General features: G+C 32.4%; 1 long non-coding RNA gene across 1 annotated transcript; it reads left to right on the forward strand.

Moving 5' to 3' along the window:
• Positions 1-1324: 1324 nt before the first annotated feature.
• Positions 1325-18462, forward strand: LOC107855909. The gene is made up of 3 exons (XR_001670393.2): positions 1325-2014; positions 6130-6184; positions 17725-18462. It is a non-coding gene; the product is annotated as an uncharacterized LOC107855909 (long non-coding RNA).
• The last annotated feature ends 604 nt before the right edge of the window (positions 18463-19066 follow it).

Raw genomic sequence — 19066 nt, forward strand, 5'->3', positions numbered from 1 at the left:
TGTCGCCATTTCTTGTACACTAATATGCTCAATAACTACCAGAAGAAAGTGATTAGTAAGTGCTGGAATAAATTGTTTCACAAACTCCTTCAAATTTATTGTCAAAACGGAAGGTGGTACTGACGTGAAAGCATTAGAGCCGCAAAGATTTGTCCCAAAGTAACTTTCACCTTCGGATCCGAGACCAAATATTCTTTTCTTCTGTACTCCTCCCACAACTCCATAATACGATTCCAATTGAACAACATTACATTGAGACTCCCTTTTTCTTCGTACTATTTCTTCATATTTTTCTTGTAACAAGTACATTAACTAAGTTAATGAAAAAATTAAAAACAATTATGCTTGATCAATGAATCATAGTACCAACAACTTATAAAAGCTTATAGAAGCATATACCAGCAGATTAGAATGTTATTTCTAACATATATCAATGAAGAATTAGTAGCAGCATATAGAAGAACTGGATATATCAATGAAACATATTAGCAACAACTGTTTACTTCTAACATACACATCCAGAAAAAAAAAATGTGTTGATTAGAATGTTAGAAAAGGGCAGCTTAGGATTCAATCAACTATAAACATCTTACTTAAATATCAATTACACATCCAATATAAATATCCACTACCAGTAAAATTATAAAAGCAAACTCCAACCCATCCTTCTACTATTTAGTAGTAGTACACTCCATTAGAACAGAAAGATAAATCGTTATATCACATAAACACACAAAATTTTAGAATTTCACACTAACAAAATTCTAAAATTTCAGAATTTCAAAATTTCACACTTTCAGAATTCTAGAATTTCACACTACTTACCGAATTCTGAAATTTCATACTTCTAGAATTCTAAAATTTCATACTACTTACAGAATTTTGGAATTTCAGAATTCCAGAATTTTACACATACAAAATTTCAGAAATCAAATTATGTAATCACAGAATTTCAGCTAAATTAATAGTAGCTAAATTTCACAATTTGTAATCACAGAATTCTAGCTAAAATAGAACCTGTTTTACACAATACAACAATAATATACACGAAATGACCATATCATAGCTATTATAGACTTACGTGGAGATTTCGAAAACACTCAGCAATAAAAGATTTTCTATCATGACCATGTGTATGAACGTGCAAATGTAACTCACTTGGGGTTGAATTTTTACTATCATTATTTTGTAGGGGTAATCTTTTAGGATCGTCCAATCAAAAGATCGGATGAATCAAAATCAATACAAAATTATTTTATTTTTAATTATTATTTATTTATTTTATTTTATATTAAATATAGGCCGTATGATCAAACGGTCGAACGACGCATATTTTAGTCAATAATATAACAGAGATGCGTCTTTTCTCTGAGAAGACAGACGCACGCGTATTCTCTCCTCCCAAGGAACAGCGTATAATCCCATCATATTTTCCGAAAAAGAGAGCTATCAACGCTCCCCTCCCCTTCTCTCTTCCTCTCTCCTCCACCACCCCCCAAAGTCTAAACCCTAGCTGACAAACTCCAACAACCCCTGCGCAACCCTTCGCCCCACCCCGAAAATCTACCGAATCCACTGTTACTGCAAAAACGAGCACTGTTTTGGTACGGAAAAGTCAGGATGTGGTCAAATCCGCCATTGATGGCTTCCAAGTTGGACGTTTTTCAGAAGTTTGGGGGTTCAAGTTTTGAATTTCCCCCATGTTTTCTTAAATTTGGTTCAAATTCGGACTTTGAAGTCCGAATTTTGTCCTATAAATAGCCGAACGAAAAGGTTTGTAGAGGCAGATTTAGGGTATCGAGGAGAAAGAAAAATCGAGAGAGGAAAAGAGAGTTTGAAGAAGAGTGAAAACAAAAAGGAAATCAGAGAGAAATTGAGTTCACGAAGTAAGAAATTCGCCTTAAAAGTCTTAAAATTGTTGTTTTCTTTTCTTTGGTCTAAGTTTGGAGTTCCGAAGTTGAATTTGTAGTCAATTTCCTCGACGGAGAGCCTCGGTTTTGCTGCCCTCGAAAAGGTATGGATTCGACCTTCATCTCGCCTCCATCTCCTTTTTTTTATATCTGTTATTATTTTGATTCAATGAATATGTGGGTTATTTCTTCTCGGGTCTGTGTTATTTTTCATGTTTCTGGACCCTGTGAATTAGCGTAATGTTTCGATGGTTCATATAGAAATCTGTAATCTGTCAATATAAGTTTCTTTTTGCTTCACGCTGGGTGGGAATATTGTTGTTTTGTTCCTCGCGAAATTGGATCTTAAACAGGACTTTGTTCTAACTCTTGTTGTCATTTTTTTATCACCTTTGCAAGATAATATATATATGTACATACATATACATATAATTTTAACGCTAAAGAAGCAGATTTATGTATGAATTCCGGTTGGGTTTAGATAGTTATTGATTCTGAAACTGAACTTGAATTTTTCAAGCTGTTGTTGATTTTGAAAATTAGATTTGAATGTGATTTTTTATCAATTTTATGTTCGGGAGTTTGTGACTTGGTCTCGCTGAATAAATTTTCCCTTTCCTAAAATAACGTAACGTTCGAAAGCTGTAAAATAGAAGCAGAGTCATCCCTTTGCTTCACACCCGTCCCTCCTTTAACTTTTATTTTTCTTTCTGTTTTAGTCTTGCGGATGTGTGGATTTTGTTTGTGGTTCGTGAGGTTATTTGTCGTTCTTTGGGTTTGCGGGCATATACAATTTTGATTTCGAAAAGTTATTTCGTGAGGTGGTTCGTGAATGTATGTGTCCGTAATTGTTGGAGTCCCACATCGGTGGGTTAAAGGGTCCTTGGTCTCCTTAGATGATCTTGGGCAATCCTCCCCTCTCGTGAGCTAGCTTTTGAGATTGAGTTAGGCCCAAGTCCATTTTCTTTATCATGGTGCCAAAGCCAGGTTCATCCAGTTCATTGTTTCCGATGTTGGGCTCCCTGTCTTATATTGTCCACGCTCTAGATGTCCAGCTCTGGGCGTGCGGGTGTTGGAGTCCTACATTGGTGGGTTGAAGGGTCTTTGGTCTCCTTATATGGTCTTGGGCAATCCTCCCCTCATGAGCTAGCTTTTGAGGTTGAGTTAGGCCCAAGGTCCATTTTCTTTAGCAGTAATCATCTTGCACATTTCATGAACATGTTTGCTTGCGGTTTGATTCTGATTGAGTTTTCACTATCAAAATATATATCGTCTTGATTCCGAAATTGGTTATACATAAAGCTACGACTTTGTTGCTTTGCGATTCGCTTGTGGTATGTTGTTTGTTGTCTTCAAATCGGACTCGCGAATTTTATCTTTTTCCCCTTTTCTCGAGTGTGCGGGCTGATGCATGTGAGTTTGTGATGTTGTCCATACTTTGTTCTTTCTCCATCGTTACCAGGTTAGCTTGTGAAAAAAAAAAGTGTGAAAAGTGTTGCCTTCTCTCCTAGTTATTGTGTTGATTTGTGTTTTTATGTTTATTTGTTCCATGAATCGAGTTTGGTTGCAGATATAGTTTTATCTTAGGTCTTATTAAACCCACATAGTCACCGTGTTGTTGGGGTTCCGAGGGTAAATGCTATTTGACACTAGACGGCTGGTTAGTATGTAAATGTACAAACCAACAAGTTGTTAAGGATTTTTTTTTTCAGAGTTGACCATAGTATTGTGAAATCAAGTCCCAAAACGTGATTTATTCTAAAACTTATGGCTGTCCGTATTTTCCCTAATGTTCTTGTCCGGTTTTGAAAAATGTTTCCTATTATTTGTGAATATAAGGAGCGTATTTTTCTGGTTTTTACGATATGCTTACATAACGTCACGTATAGTTTTAGTTTCATGATTGAGTAGACGGGGAAGGAGGCCATGGCTATCACTTTTTGGGGTCAGTGGCTTGTTTCTTCTTAGTCGTTGAGTTTTGTTTTTGGGAAAAGGGTTATAAGTATACCCTTCGTCATACTTTGGGGTGAAATTTACCTTCACTGTCATACTTTGGGGTCAAATTTACCCCTCTATTTTGAAAAATTGGTTAAATATACCCTTTGTCATACTTTGAGACCAAATTTACTCTCGATTTCATACTTTGGGTGATATTTACCCTCATGGATAAGAAACTTTTCACTTTCAACCTTCCTTTAACAGAAAAATCCAAATCAACGTTAAATTTTCCTATTTTTAAAAATAAATTACATCCTAATCTAACTCGGCTGATCTGACCCATAAAAAATATACAAACAAATATACCCATCCTTTAGTTCTGTTGGTCGAATTTTTTCAACGAACAAAAATACTTCTTTTTCAACGTGCGACACTGGTAGGTAGTTTACAAATGAACAAAACGTAAAATGAAATGGGATAACGGAGAAGCATGAAACTAGAGAAAACGTCTATTACAAACTTTGCTCTTGTTCGATTACGTTCAAATTTCAAATTTTGGTATGCAATTCTATGTGCATCAAAATTCTAGACCAGTGAATAAATTTTTTGAGTAAATGACATGATAAAAAAATTGTATAAATCTAAATTGCATATAAATATGTATGAATGAAGAGATCCGATTGGCACATAAAGAGATCTCTTAACTCAATTATCCAGAGAAATATTCAATGAACCTAATCTATTGCATTAGTTTGTCAAACGCCATTTTTCATGAGCTCTGCACTGACGCAGATCCACGAATTGAGAAAGGAATATATTTCTTTGTGTTTGCACTGATACAAATCAATTTTTCATGAGCTATGTCTGATAAATATCTAGTGGCCTAATCTTGTTGAAAAATTGGCCAACAAAACTGTAGGGGGTATATCTATTATTTGTGTCTTTTTTGTGGCTCGAGTCAGATCGGATTAGATTAAGGTGTATTTTATTTTTAAAAATGGGGTATTTAACGTCCATTTGAGCATTTCTATTTAAAAAGTGTATATATGAAAAGTTTCTTAACAACGAGGGTAAATTTGACTGCAAAGTATGATATTAAGTGTAAATTTGACCCCAAAGTGTGACGAAGGGTATATTTAGCCAATTTCTAAAGTAGAGGGTAAAATTTGGCCCCAAAGTATGACACCGAGGGTAAATTTGATTACAAACTATGCCGAAGGGTATATTTAATTAATTTTCAAAGTAGAGGAATGGATTTGATCATTTTCCTTTTTTTTTTTTCCCTAATACTAGGAATGGGTTACAACAATTGGAGTCATAGGTCATGGACCTATCTGTAACAAACATCAATTTCTTAGAATTAACCACGTGACTATTGCATATCAAGTTGAATGTGTATTTTATTGCTTACCGTCACTGAATGTGTATAAGTTTGTGAAGTGATATCAAGTTGAATGTGTATTTATTGCTTACCATCACTGAATGTACAAGTTTGTGAAGTGATTTGAATCTCTCATGGCTTCCCAGATGTGCACCGAATTATTGTGATCTCTATCTTATCAAATTACATGTTAGCCGAGCTTTGGTGTTCATGTTTGATAAATACTTTTCAATTCGAAATTCTCACGTGTGTTTTATATTTGATAAGAATCTAATTTTTATTTTGCCTTCCTTTGTTTCATGTAATCTCGGGAATGGGAGTTTCGATCGAAACTCAGGTTTGACCCAGAGATCGGGTCAATGGCTATAAAATCACATAGCTCGGGATTTAAGTCACTAGGAGTAGGTTCCGTCGGATGAAATCTATAGTATCAAGTTTTCTTACTTTTCACATCACTTCCGCCATTAGATTTATTTCGTTAACATTGTATTACAGTGAAATATGTATTTCATATGGTTGATTGCTATGGGTTAATGTAGTTTGTTTTTGGCTAGAATTGTTTTGAACTAACGCCCCCGACAAATCTTTTTATATATTCGACGTTTGCAGACTTAATCATAAATTGTCCTTTAGGTTAAGTGGAAAACTTATTCTTTGAGTGCAATCTCAAATGGAAATATATATTGAAATTGAAATGAAAGTGTTTAGTTACAATCCCTTTTTTTTTTTGGGAAATGACCAATTAACGGTTTCTTTTATTATCACTGTAATTAGAACTTTTCAAATGAGTCGCCACAAATAAACTTAATCAGTTAACCCAATATCTGGTTTTCCATTAAACTCAATTTAAACTTGAATGTTTACTACATATTATTTCTCAACTTCGTTTTAATTTTTCAGATTTTAAAAATCTTCAAAACACAAGGTATATATGTGTTAAGTCACCACATACGAGGTATGCCTTATTATGCTTTTACCACTATTATAATAATTATCTTCATCATTATTATTGTTATCATCATCTATTAATATTATCATTACATTTATTTATGTTCATTATTATTATTATTATTATGGAAAAGGCTCAAAAATATTCCTGAGTTATCTGAAATAACTTAAAAATATTCCTCATTAGATTTTTGGCTCAAAAACACCTCTCTGTTAAATATTTGGCTAAAAAATATCCCTCCCTCTAAATTTTTATTTTTAAATTATGTGACATTCCTTTTTTCTTTATTTTTATTTTTTTACAAAGTAGTTTTATTAATCTGGAAAAAAATATGATCAATAAAATTAAAAATTTCTAAAAATATTTAAATAAAATAAATCATTGTTGTTACTGAATTTAGTTTAACGTTTTTGGAATTTCTCGACATTGGGAAGGTACTAAATAAATTTTGTTAAAGGAGTACAAGTTATTCAATTTTTTTTATTTTCTGATAAACTTTTCACTTAGATTATTAAAGAAAATTAGATTCATGTTTTTCTAATGATTAAAGTATATTAAATGTCATTTACTTTTCTGAAAGTGGAGTTTTCAAAAATTCTAAGAATAGTTGATGATTAATCATAAAATTAGAAAAACTATCAACATTCATTGAGTTCAGAAAAAATAAATCAACATCACTGAATATAATCTTTTTATTTAAATCTTTCATCAAGAAGAAAGGAATGTAAGATAATTAAAAAATACTAACATTTTACATGTGGATGGTAATGTGACGTAGTCACGTGATTTTTTTTTTTACGGAAAAGGCTCAAAAATATTTCGACTTTGATGATCCTAATGGGATTAGGTCGATCTTGTCTTTTAGGGAATTCCTGGTGCAACAGTGAAGTTGTAGCCATGTGATCAGGAGGTCATATTGTTCAAACTCCTAATCATAGAAACCATCTCTTTTGTATAGTTGTGATTTATGAGGTGAAGTTGTGCATTTATATGATATGTTTCTTCCCTAGTCCCTGTTCATAGTTAGAACCTTTAACTAACAATTTTCGTCTCAACGTTTGTTCTATGTTTTGTTATAACCACTTCAGTGGTAATATTAAAACTATAGTTATAATCTACAATGTATTTATAATTTACTCACTATGCTATTGCGCTGCTGCTTCATGTGTTAAATTTTAATATTCAAGAAATTTTAGAGACTGATATAAAAAGTTGACTAACTTTTTCTGGTGAAGTGAAACAATTTCTTTCTACTATTATTCATTCCGTATGTATGATTAGATTTTGAATTTCGTTAGGAAGTCCTACAACGAATAATACATCAAGGTATTTTTGAGCCTTTTTCGTAAAAAAAAAACTCCGTGCCTATGCCACATTACCATCCACATGTAAAATGTTCGTATTTTTTAATTATATGACATTTCTTTCTTCTTGATGAAAGAGTTAAATAAAAAAATTATATTCAGTGATGTTGATTTATTTTTTCTGAACTCAATGAACGTTGATAGTTTTTCTAATTTTATGTTTAATCATTAAGTATTCTTAGAATTTTTGAAAATTTCATTTTCAGAAAAGTAAATGACATTTAATATATTTTAATCATTAGAAAAACATGGATATAATTTTTTTTAATAATCTAAGTGAAAAGTTTATCATATAATGAAAAAAATTGAATAATTTATACTCCTTTAATAAAATTTATTTAGTACTTTTCAAATGTCGAAAAATTCCAAAAACGTTAAACTAAATCCAGTAAAAATGCAACTTTATTTTATTTAAATATTTTTAAAATTTTTTAATTTTACTAATCATATTTTTTTCCAGATCAATAAAACTGCTTTGCAAAAAAATAAAAATAAAAAAGGAATGAATGTCATATAATTAAAAAATATAACATTTTACATGTGGATGGTAATATGACATAACCACGCGATTTTTTTTTTTTATCTAGGTGACATGTTTGGTAGAATTTTGTCAAGGTAAGGGGTATTTTTGAGCCAAAATTTAACAGAGGGGTATTTTTGAGAAAAAAAACTAACGAGGGGTATTTTTGATCCATTTTAGATAGTTCATAGGTATTTTTTATCCTTTTTCGAATTCCGTTAGAGGGATGGGCATTTTTGAGCCAAATATTTAACGGAGAGGTATTTTTGAACCAAAAATTTGATGAGAGGTATTTTTGAGTTATTTCAGATAGTTCAAGAATATTTTTGAGCCTTTTCTGTTATTATTATTATGGTCATGTTTATTATCTTTACCTACATTCTATTCCGATTACATAGTTATATGTGTATCTTTTATTACCCTTTACTTTAACCTACTTTTAATTACTACTTTAAAAATATTCACAAATGAATGAACAATCACCTCATCTCTTATAATTTTAGAATGGTCAAGTTCATTTTACTCAGAATTGATACGTTGATGTATTTCGATATTCTTGCATATTTTATTTATTTATTTATTTTTGAAGAACGCATTCTGTATAAATTTACTTTCGAAATAAATAATTTTTATATGTGTATGATGATTTATAAAAGAATAAATTTTACATACTTTGGAATGACATTTTCCTTTATCTCATAAATATTTCTTTATACACATATATACCATGGGAACTTTATATTCTTGTAAACTAATAAAACTTTAAGTTTATTCAGTATAATAAATGTTAATATTAACTTTTTCGCTTCACTTTCATTTTTCTTAAAATATGCATGTATATTTTTGTAATAATGGTATTACTTCCTCGTACATGGTAGCTTTATGTTTACTATACCTTAAATCTTCTTTTTTTAAAAATATAAATAATAATAAAACTTTTCTTATCACTGTTTTAAGCAAATAACAAAATAAAAGTTTTTTTTAATATTTTCCTAAACTAAGTGTAAGGACTATATAGGCTCTGAGAGGTGCCTAACACCTTTCCCTCGAGTAACCAAAACCCTTACTCAGAATCTCAAAATATTTTCGATAGATCAAAACAGAGTTTTTTATATAAAAAATAATTTTTTTTAATTTTCCTAAAATATTAGGTGGCGACTCTAAAAAATAAAAATAAAAATTTTAAAATCCAAGAGTCACACCACCATAACGTTATGTGCTGTTTCGATCGGTTCGAAATAAGGCGCGACAATTTTAAGACACCTTGAATTGTCCAAAATAATCATCTTTGACATCTTTTGAGACACTTTTCCAATTGATCCCATTGGGATCAACTTCACTTCTGAAAGACAACGAAATGGATTTGGAGCATACTTTAGAAGATTCTAACCTGTATACATGTGAAGATATTGATGTTGTTGGGCTTGGTGAATATCACTACTATAACCAACTATAATATAGCAGGTCTAGAATTAAAAAACAGCTATGTAAATAGCTTTTTTGCATTCTGAATCACTCCAAAGTGCAATATAAAAAAACAGTCAACCCGCACCATTGGATAATAAATTAATTAAAGCTAATAGCTAACAACACCACAGGATACACACACTATAAATTAATTAAGCAGCCAACACCACTGAATTCACACACACTATTAAAGCTAACAACTAACAACACCACTGGATACATACTATCAATTAATTAAGCAACCAACACCACTGGATTCACACACTATATAAAGCTAACAACTAACAACACCACTGGATACACAATATAATTAACCAACAAGCACCACTGGACAGACAGACACACTATATAAAGACAACAGCTAACAACACCATTGGTTACGCATATTATAAAAATTAATTAACCAACCAGCACCACTGGATAACACACGCTACACACTATAATTAATTAAAGGTAACAACTACCAACAAATAGTAATAGTAGACACTATTGCTGTTACTACCAAGACTGTACAAAAATAGTACTGACAATAGTTGTACAATTAGTTACTACTATAGTAAAAGCTAACAGTAGTAGCAGCTTGTTGGATACATCACTAAGAGCAAAATATGATGAAACTCATGACAATAGAAAAATTGCAGGATTGATGTATGTTGAAGTGAAAAAAGCATCAAGCAACTTGTAGGATGAACAAAGAGCAAAAGTTGCAGGAAAAAGACTAATCTTGAAATGAACCAGCAAAAAAAATATTGGATACACAACTAACAGAAAAATATATACAATTGAAAAACATTAGTAGAATTGGACTAACCCTGAAGAAGTCAGAAAACTAGGGTCCGTGGATGGGTAGTACTGGAATCACCTTCATAATTTCTCTGAGAAGATGTGCCCTCAATTACTGAGGGGCTGTGAGTATTCATACTTTGACCAATTGGGCTGCTTTGATTAAGTGTAGGAGGAGATGTCTCAAGAATGATTGGGCTCCTTGGATCGATTGGCAGACTGTTAGAGATGGAACTTGTCCACCTTCTTCAATAACTAACTTGGAATAAAAGACATATTTGTACGAACTGCAGTCTTAGTCTTACTCCTATTCGAGGACTTGCCTGTACGATATCTACCACGAGTCATATCTATAAAAAAAGTAGTGTAGTTAGATCATTATTAGTCAAAACCAAATGAAAATCATGTGCTCTGATAAACTGATAGATTATTAAAAAAGAAACTAAAATCGTTACATGATACACTAATCCATTTAATGAATATCTTAGGCAATTAGATATCCAAATTTTCTTTCAAAGATATAAAGATTTGTTTTCTAGATTTTTTTATGCGTACTCAAGATTCATATAAAATAGTGTTTCAATCTTTAGTTTTGCACTTTTGCACTTTTTTACAGACTCTCCAGGTGCTTCTTTTGATATATGTACAAAGTTTGTTATATTTATTTAAAAAAAGATCTGAAACGCAGAAACTAAGGAAATGATAATATTTTTAGAAAAATTTCTAAAAACAAAAATACAACAAAGATAAAATTACAAATTTTTATCAGGCTCTAGTCACTATCTATGTCTTCTTCAAAATCTTCCCCTTCCTCACGATCCTCAGATTCCTCGGTTTCATATTCTTCTTATGTTAATTCTTCTTGGATTTCATGATGCACATTAAATGAACGATCATCAACAAGTTCATCCATTTCAAGTACACCCCCATTTAAATCATGTAAGAGTATATTTTCATCAATAGAGACAGACATATCTATCTCATGAACTTCAACTTCTTCAATTTGTAAAGAAATATTCAGTTCTGAAGTTTTCACCCCTTCCTCAACTGGTAATTCGACAACATTTTGAGGTTTGACCTTTAATAAAGCTAGCCAATCATCTTTGTCCTTTTTCTTGCTTGGATAAGGTACATAACATACTTAACTTGCTTGCATTGCAAGAATAAAAGGTTCATATTTTTTATACCGACGCCGATGGTTAATATTAGCCTATTTGTACTGATTATGCTTCTTAACACCAACATCTATTATGGGGTCAAACCATTCACATTTGAATAAGACAGTTTGCTTTAAAGGTGCTTCACGATATTCTACTTGTATAATCTCTATTATCCGCCCATAATAACACCAAAATTTGAATCTGAGATACAAACTCTACTATTCATTGTTGATCTTACGTTACCATGACATTCTATGTGAAATTTGTATCCGTTAACAAAATAAATTGAATGACATGTAGCTCCGATTAATGGTCCAAGAGCAAGACTACGAACAAATTCATTCTCCATAAAATTGTAATGGGCCTATTTAAAAATAGTTTAAATATTTGGTTAAATTTGAGAAGCCAATTTAAGAACATCATTGTATAAAAACATAATATTTAAACCCTTACATATTCCTTAAACCATATAGAGAAATTTTCTTCAAGGCTCTCGTCTATTTCAGTCTGAGAGAGATTTGAAAATTCTTCTTGCAAAAGTGGTACATACTTCATTGCAACAAATAATTTAAATAAGAAGTCACAATATAAGTATATGATTATATTATTAAGAGAATTTGGGTTACCTCACAAATGGCTCAACCTTCTCACAATTTAGTAAAATATAAGTTTGGGCAGCTTTGATTTCATCCAGAGATAAATTCCTTTTTTTGGCTTCTCCCCATAGTTGACCTGGATGGGAGAATATTGACAGATTTCCTTTAAGATTTTCCACATCACCACCATCATCATTACAATCAAGATCATGATTACGTGACATGACATGAGTTTTAAAATAATGAGAAAATAGTTGTGTTGACTCCATCATCAAGTACGCTTCACAAATGGAACCCTCAACACTAGCTTTATTCTCAATCATCTTTTTAAGAGTTCCCAGATACCTATATACATAAATAGATGAAATATTATAATTTGAAGGTTATGTTATTTATCATATTCATCACAAGTTAGACATAGAGTTTCACGTTTACTTGTCAAAAGGATATATCTATTGATATTGTCCAGGTCCAGCTATCCTTGTTTCATATGGAAAGTACATAGGAAGATGTTCCATTGAGTCAAAGAACCCAGGAGGAAATATAAGTTCTAACTTGCACAATTTATGGAATATCTCCCTTTAATCTAACCATATCATCCACTCGTAGAGTGGTCGAAGTAAGATCCTTAAAAAATAAGCTCAATTCTATAAGTGCCTGCCAAACATTAACTAGGAAATAGTTCACAAAAATCAATAGGCATTAGTCATTGCATAAAAACATGACAATCATGACTTTTTATACTAGATTATCTTTCCGCATTTGTGTCTGGTAAGCTACCCAAATTTGAAACATAGCCATCTGGAAACTTTAAGCCCTTCACCTAATTAAACATGATAGCTCTTGCTTCTTTGTCTATTGTATAGACAACTTTGGGATATTGTCCACTTTCATCCTTTGCCAACTGAGGTCGATCACAATATTTTTTCATAGCTAGATAAAATTGTGGATTTTCTTTGATTTTGTCATTAAAATTAAGAACTGTGTTCAATACATTATCAAAAAATATTTCTCAATATGCATGACATCAAGATTATGACGAATCATGTTAGAACTCGAGTATGGAAAATCTCAAAAGATGATTCGCTTTTTCCATCCACGTGACTTACATATTCTTTGATTGACTTCTTCTGTATCTAACTCTTTTACTTTTCTTATCCCCAAATTACAAATTTGGTTCAACATTTCCTCTCATGTTCTATATGGTGGTGGTGGTATTTTGATAGTCTGGCCTTTAAGAAAGATTTTACGATTTTTCCTAAATGGGTGATGATAGTCAAGAAACATTCTATGGAAATCAAACCAGGATTGTTTTCTTCCATGTTGTAATCTAAAGGACTGTGTTTCCTCCATACAATAAGGACATGCTAACTTACCTGCAATACTCCATCCTGATAACATAGAATATGCGGGAATATCACTAATTGTCCACATCAAAACTGTCGTTAATTGAAAGTTTTGCTTTTTTGAGATGTCAAATGCTTCTACACATGTCTCCCACAACAAGGCCACATTAATTTTATGTTTGAGATTGCTTGGACATAGAACAAGGATTATTGAAAACATGTAAGCCTCTTTCATGCACATTCCTGAAGGTAAATTGTATGGAGTAACAATCACTAGCCACAAAGAATATTTCTTTCCAGACTGTTGAATGGTCAAAAGCCATCTGAACACAACCGCAACCTGATATTTCTTCGTTCATCAACAAAAAAGGAATGAGTTTTATTAAAGTGCTTTCAAGTCTCAGAATCTGATGAATAACGCATTACACCATCTTCTTTTTTATACTCATGACGTCATCTTATGTCGGCAGCTGTAGCATGGGATGGATATAATCTTTGTAATCTTAGAGTAAAAGGAAAGTAATACGTTTTCTTATAAGGGGCCAATTTTATCTTACGAGAACGAACACAATGATTGTACCTTTGCTTGCCATAAAATGTACAAGATGTAAGGTGTTTGTCATCACCCCAATACAACATACATCCTGATTCACAATAATCAATCTTTTCAATCGGCAAACCCAAGCTATGCACTAGTTTTAGGTCTGATAATAGCTATCAAGCACTATGTTATCATCCGGTAAAGCCTTTTTAAATAATTGCATCATCTGGTTATAACCTCTCTATGTCATTTTGTTCTCTATTTTAATGTTTAACATTTGAGAGATAATTGTAAGTTGAGAGAGGTTTGAATCGGGATACAATTCTGCATCAGCATCTTGTAGCAAATCATAAAATTTTTGAGACACTGGATTAAGATCTTCCTCTATTAAATGTTCAAAAGAATGAAAAGACTCAAGTTCAATATTCGTAGAATATTGCCAACTCGAACCCCGGGGAAAGTTAGGACCAGCTGTATCTAAAATCATTTATTGGTATGAATTTTCTCCTAATTCATGTTGACTACCACCATGCAAGTCATTATGATAAGAAGTCCCACTTATCACATATTTTCCCCCTTGATGCTTCCAAATAAAATAGTTCTCAACAAATCTAGATTGATAAAGGTGACATTTAACAGTTTCAACATCCATAAATTTAAAGTTGTGACACTTTATACATGGACATCTAACTTTGTCACCACTCATTCAATTTGATTGAGAATATGCGAATTGGATAAATTCATTCACACCGATTATAAAACTAGAGTATAAAGCTCCTTTTCATCTAACCTCTCATACATCCAACCATGCTTTAGATGATTCATGTTCCTATTAATGTTGAAGTAAGAAAACATGACAATCAGAGTTAATTAACCAGCTTGCTGGAAGTTCATATTTGCGACAATTAGTGTTAATTAACCAGCTTTATGAAAGTTCATATTAAGAAATACGACAATTAGTGTTAATAATTAACTTTGTTGGAAATTCATATCAAGAAATACAACAATCTATGATCAGTCTCTATACGAAGAAATAGTTAGCAAAGAAAGTATAATTAAGTTGATTAATTGACATTGTTAAAATTTCACTAAAATATTCAAAGTGATGCTTTCAAAGAAGAAAACAAAATTAGTTTATCATAAAAAATAGAATGCACAAATGTAGTTGACCGATCTCCTCAAGCCCCAATAGTTGATCGATCTAAAGCTCAATACCAACAAATAGAATGCACAAATGAGCAACAAAAACATCAGCAAAGTCAGAAGATAAATACCAAGCCATAAAGACTAAGAAAATAATCAATGAAGTTGAAAATATAGTGCAAGCTAAAAAGAAACCAGCCACAAAATACATTGTACTCACCATATTACAATGTATCCAAGAATATTTTACCATCCCATGGGGTCCCCCACATGTTGAGGGCCCACATATTGAGAAACTATTTTGAAAAAATAGAAAAAAAAAGACAAAATAACTCTCAAAGCAATTTCTCCATATCTTTGTGTATTCACTTAGTAAGAAAGTGGTGAGTTTATTAAAGCTACCAAACTGAATGATCTTTTTTATTCAACTAACCAAGTATGGCAGCGCTATTACATCATAATAGACCATGAACACAAAAAGTTAGGGGCAAAGCATCTTGGCCATCCAACTGAAATTGTAAGACAAAAGAAAACAAAAAGGAAAGACAACAATGTTGACTAACTGTATGCTGCGATGCAAGAGTTGGTATTTGAAACTTCCAAGCAATAATGACAATTTAAATATATTAGCAGAAATATATACAGTATGAAACACATTCATGATTCATACCAAGCTGTAATACCTCGAAAATCCAAACCAATGTTAGGGCTATGCTTCAAGCTAACGAGAAATAAATTATAGTGTTTTTATAGTTTTATGAGTGAGTTTGATAAATATTAAGGCCTCAAATAACTACTAGCTATTAGACGAATCAAAATATCCCTTACCGATTGAGTTCTCGAGAAGGGTGATGCTATAGTCAACTTCAAATAAGAATATATTTCGTTTTACTAAGTATTTTTGATCTCATGACCTATAAACAGATAGATAATTGAATTATCTTTCCAACGATACCAATTTCACCTAAATCCAATAACCAAGTGAAAAGTTATAACATTTTTCGTGTGAGACAGTGGGCTGCCGCGACTACACTGCTCGGCGGTGCAATAGCGGTGAAGCTAATACCACTCAGTGGCAAACCTCCAAATTGGAGTTTTCCCAAGGTAGTAGGTCACCACTATTATCCCGTGCAGCAGTGCTATAGTGGTGGGACCAATACCACTCAGCGGTAAGCCTCAAAATCGAGATTTTTAATGTCTAGGAATCGTTTGGTCTTTTCCCATAGCTCTAAATCCATCCAAACACGAGATTTAAGTCCCAAACGAGCATTATATGCTCGTTATTTTACAAATTACTCAAATTAATGTAGTCCTCATTCAAGAACAAGAACCCTAGCCTCCATAATTCAAGAAAAAATCTCAAAGATTTCACCATTAACTCTCACGAATTCATCAACCCAGGTATGTTAAATGTTCATCCATGGATCCTTTTCACCCATGGAGTCCAAGAATCTAATTTCAAATTCAAAGTTGTTACAAGCTTTTATGTTTTCAATTGTGATTTCAAACCATGAACTCTCATGAATTTTAATTCTATGCCATGTTTACATGAAATTATCATTATCAAACCCCACATGTTTTAATATTGTTATTCACTGATTTAAATCATAATTAGTGTTGTTGAGGTTGAATTCATGCTCTTACTACAAGCTTTAAACTATTTCCATGCTTAGCTTAAACTATGCATATCAAATGTTTGATGAAATGCCTACAAGAATGAAGTTTGGATAAATGCTTTCATATTATGTCCCCCAAGTTTACTACTATTTTACTATTATTGCTATCGAATCCTGGGGGTTATGAATATCCAAAAACTTAGCTGTTTACTTAGTCTCAGTATCTTCAGAATAGTTTTAGAATATGTTATGTGCATTATAAGTTCAGTCAAAAATCATAATCAGTTTAACTCAGAACAGTTTAGTATTTCAAGTTAGTTCATTTGGGAGTAGGATTTAGCATCGAGCGAACCTAGGAATGAGGGCTCACCTGCCAGTCGAGGGTGTAACCTTTAGTAGCAGTCCCTGTGTTCCATAACTACGTAGCCAGCATAGGTTGAGATGTTAAACTGCCAGTTGAGGGTTGATCTCATTAGGGCCCTGCCAGTTGAGGGTGACCCTTAGTCCTTCGGGACAACACTATAGTGGATCCACACAGCCAGTGTTAGTACCCGTGGCACGGTACTGACACCCTTCCAACTAAGGTCACAGGCTGGACCCTGAATTTGCTCATTGAGACATGTCGGTTAGATGATAACTCCTACAATCTTAGTTCAAAAATTAGCTCAGTAATTCAGCTTTAGTGTTGTTTGACCATAGTATACAGATATCAGATATTCAGTCATCAGATTTCACTAACTCGATTTATAAATTATATTCAAAATATATTTTATGCTTGGTCATGCACACTCAGTATTTACAGATTTCATGCACATTCAGTATTTACAGATTTCATACATATTCAGTACTTACAAATTACCTACATTTCTATTTAGTACTTCTTGCTATTCAGTCAGTTATTATTCATGCACATGAAACCATGCATATTAGCCTACCTCATTTAGCATACCAGTACATTCAAAGTACTGATCTCATACTCTTTTCTTGCGCTATGATGTATCATATCATAGGTTCAGACGCTCAGTTCCTGACCGTGCTTAGAGACCTACCAGATTATCAGCTGTAGCAGTGGTGAGTCCTCATGTTTCGAGGATAATGGTTTATTTCTCCCAGTTTACCTTATCAGTTCAGTATCTTTTAGTCAGTTGGAGTTAGTTGGGGTATTTTCCCATCAACTAAACAGTCAGTCAGTAGAGGTTTTTCAGACTAGTTCAGATAGTTAGTCAGTTTTCAGAGTTTATTACCAGTTGTTTTTATCAGTATTGTTAGTATTATTTTACGGACATTATAAAAGTTGCGATTTAAACCTTATGGCATTTCAGTAACTTTCCGCACATGTCTTGTGTTATTAGTTTATATTTAGTGCTAGAGCAGGTGTAACGACCTAAAAATTTAATGAAATATGTGAAATTTGTGATTTTATATGATTTGACTGTTTTACCCCTTTTCGTAGTTGCATTATGATATTTCTGGGGTGTGGGAGTGATTGACATGATTTTTGATGCATTTTGATATCATTTATGCAATATTGTGATTTTTGATGGCTTTGAGAGCCTTATTTTGGACTTATGTGGATATCTTTTAATTCGTGCGATGAATGACCAAACGGACTATGCCAGCAGCTCTGAAATATCGATTTTAGGCTAGGTAGACCTTTTGTTCAGGTTTTGGTGCACCTGAGCTCATTTTAACCTATTGATCAAAAAGTTGGAAAAATTGAAAATATGGGTGAGAGACCCACATTTGGTCGAAACGACCTCAGATGGAAAATACGACTTTGCTAGAAGATCTGAAATATCGATTTTAGGGTCTTAGAATATTTGGTATGATTTTATGGCTTTTAAATCTCATTCCGACCCTCGATTTGAAAAATCTGATATCGCTATCTCGTTCGGAACATCGAATTTAGTGTGGTTGCATAGTTCGTTTACATAAATCATACTCTGAATGAATCCCGGGCACCCCGTTGAAGTCCGGATTGAGTTTTTTTTTTTTTTTTTAAAAACAGATTTTTTTTAGACAGTAGTGTAGAAAAATCTATAATCTTTTTTTTGACCTATTTTGCTCATATTTCATCTTGCTTCTTGGGAGTTAAACTCTAAATAGTTTGAGAGCTTAAAAGTAATGTTTGTGAGAGCTTGGGAAGCTAGATTAACATCTTTTTCTTGATTTTATTATGGATTTAAGGTAAGAATTCATCCATTTCTTAGTAATTTGTTGATTAATTTCTCAAAATCCCAAAAATCTTAGGGCATGATTTTAAACCCAAATTTCACTCCTTTTCACTTGAATAATATTTTTATCTTATAATTACTAGTTTCATCAATTTAACCTTCAAAACAACTCTGATTC

This window comes from Capsicum annuum, chromosome 4 (genome assembly GCF_002878395.1).
Source record: "Capsicum annuum cultivar UCD-10X-F1 chromosome 4, UCD10Xv1.1, whole genome shotgun sequence".
Lineage (NCBI taxonomy): Eukaryota > Viridiplantae > Streptophyta > Magnoliopsida > Solanales > Solanaceae > Capsicum > Capsicum annuum.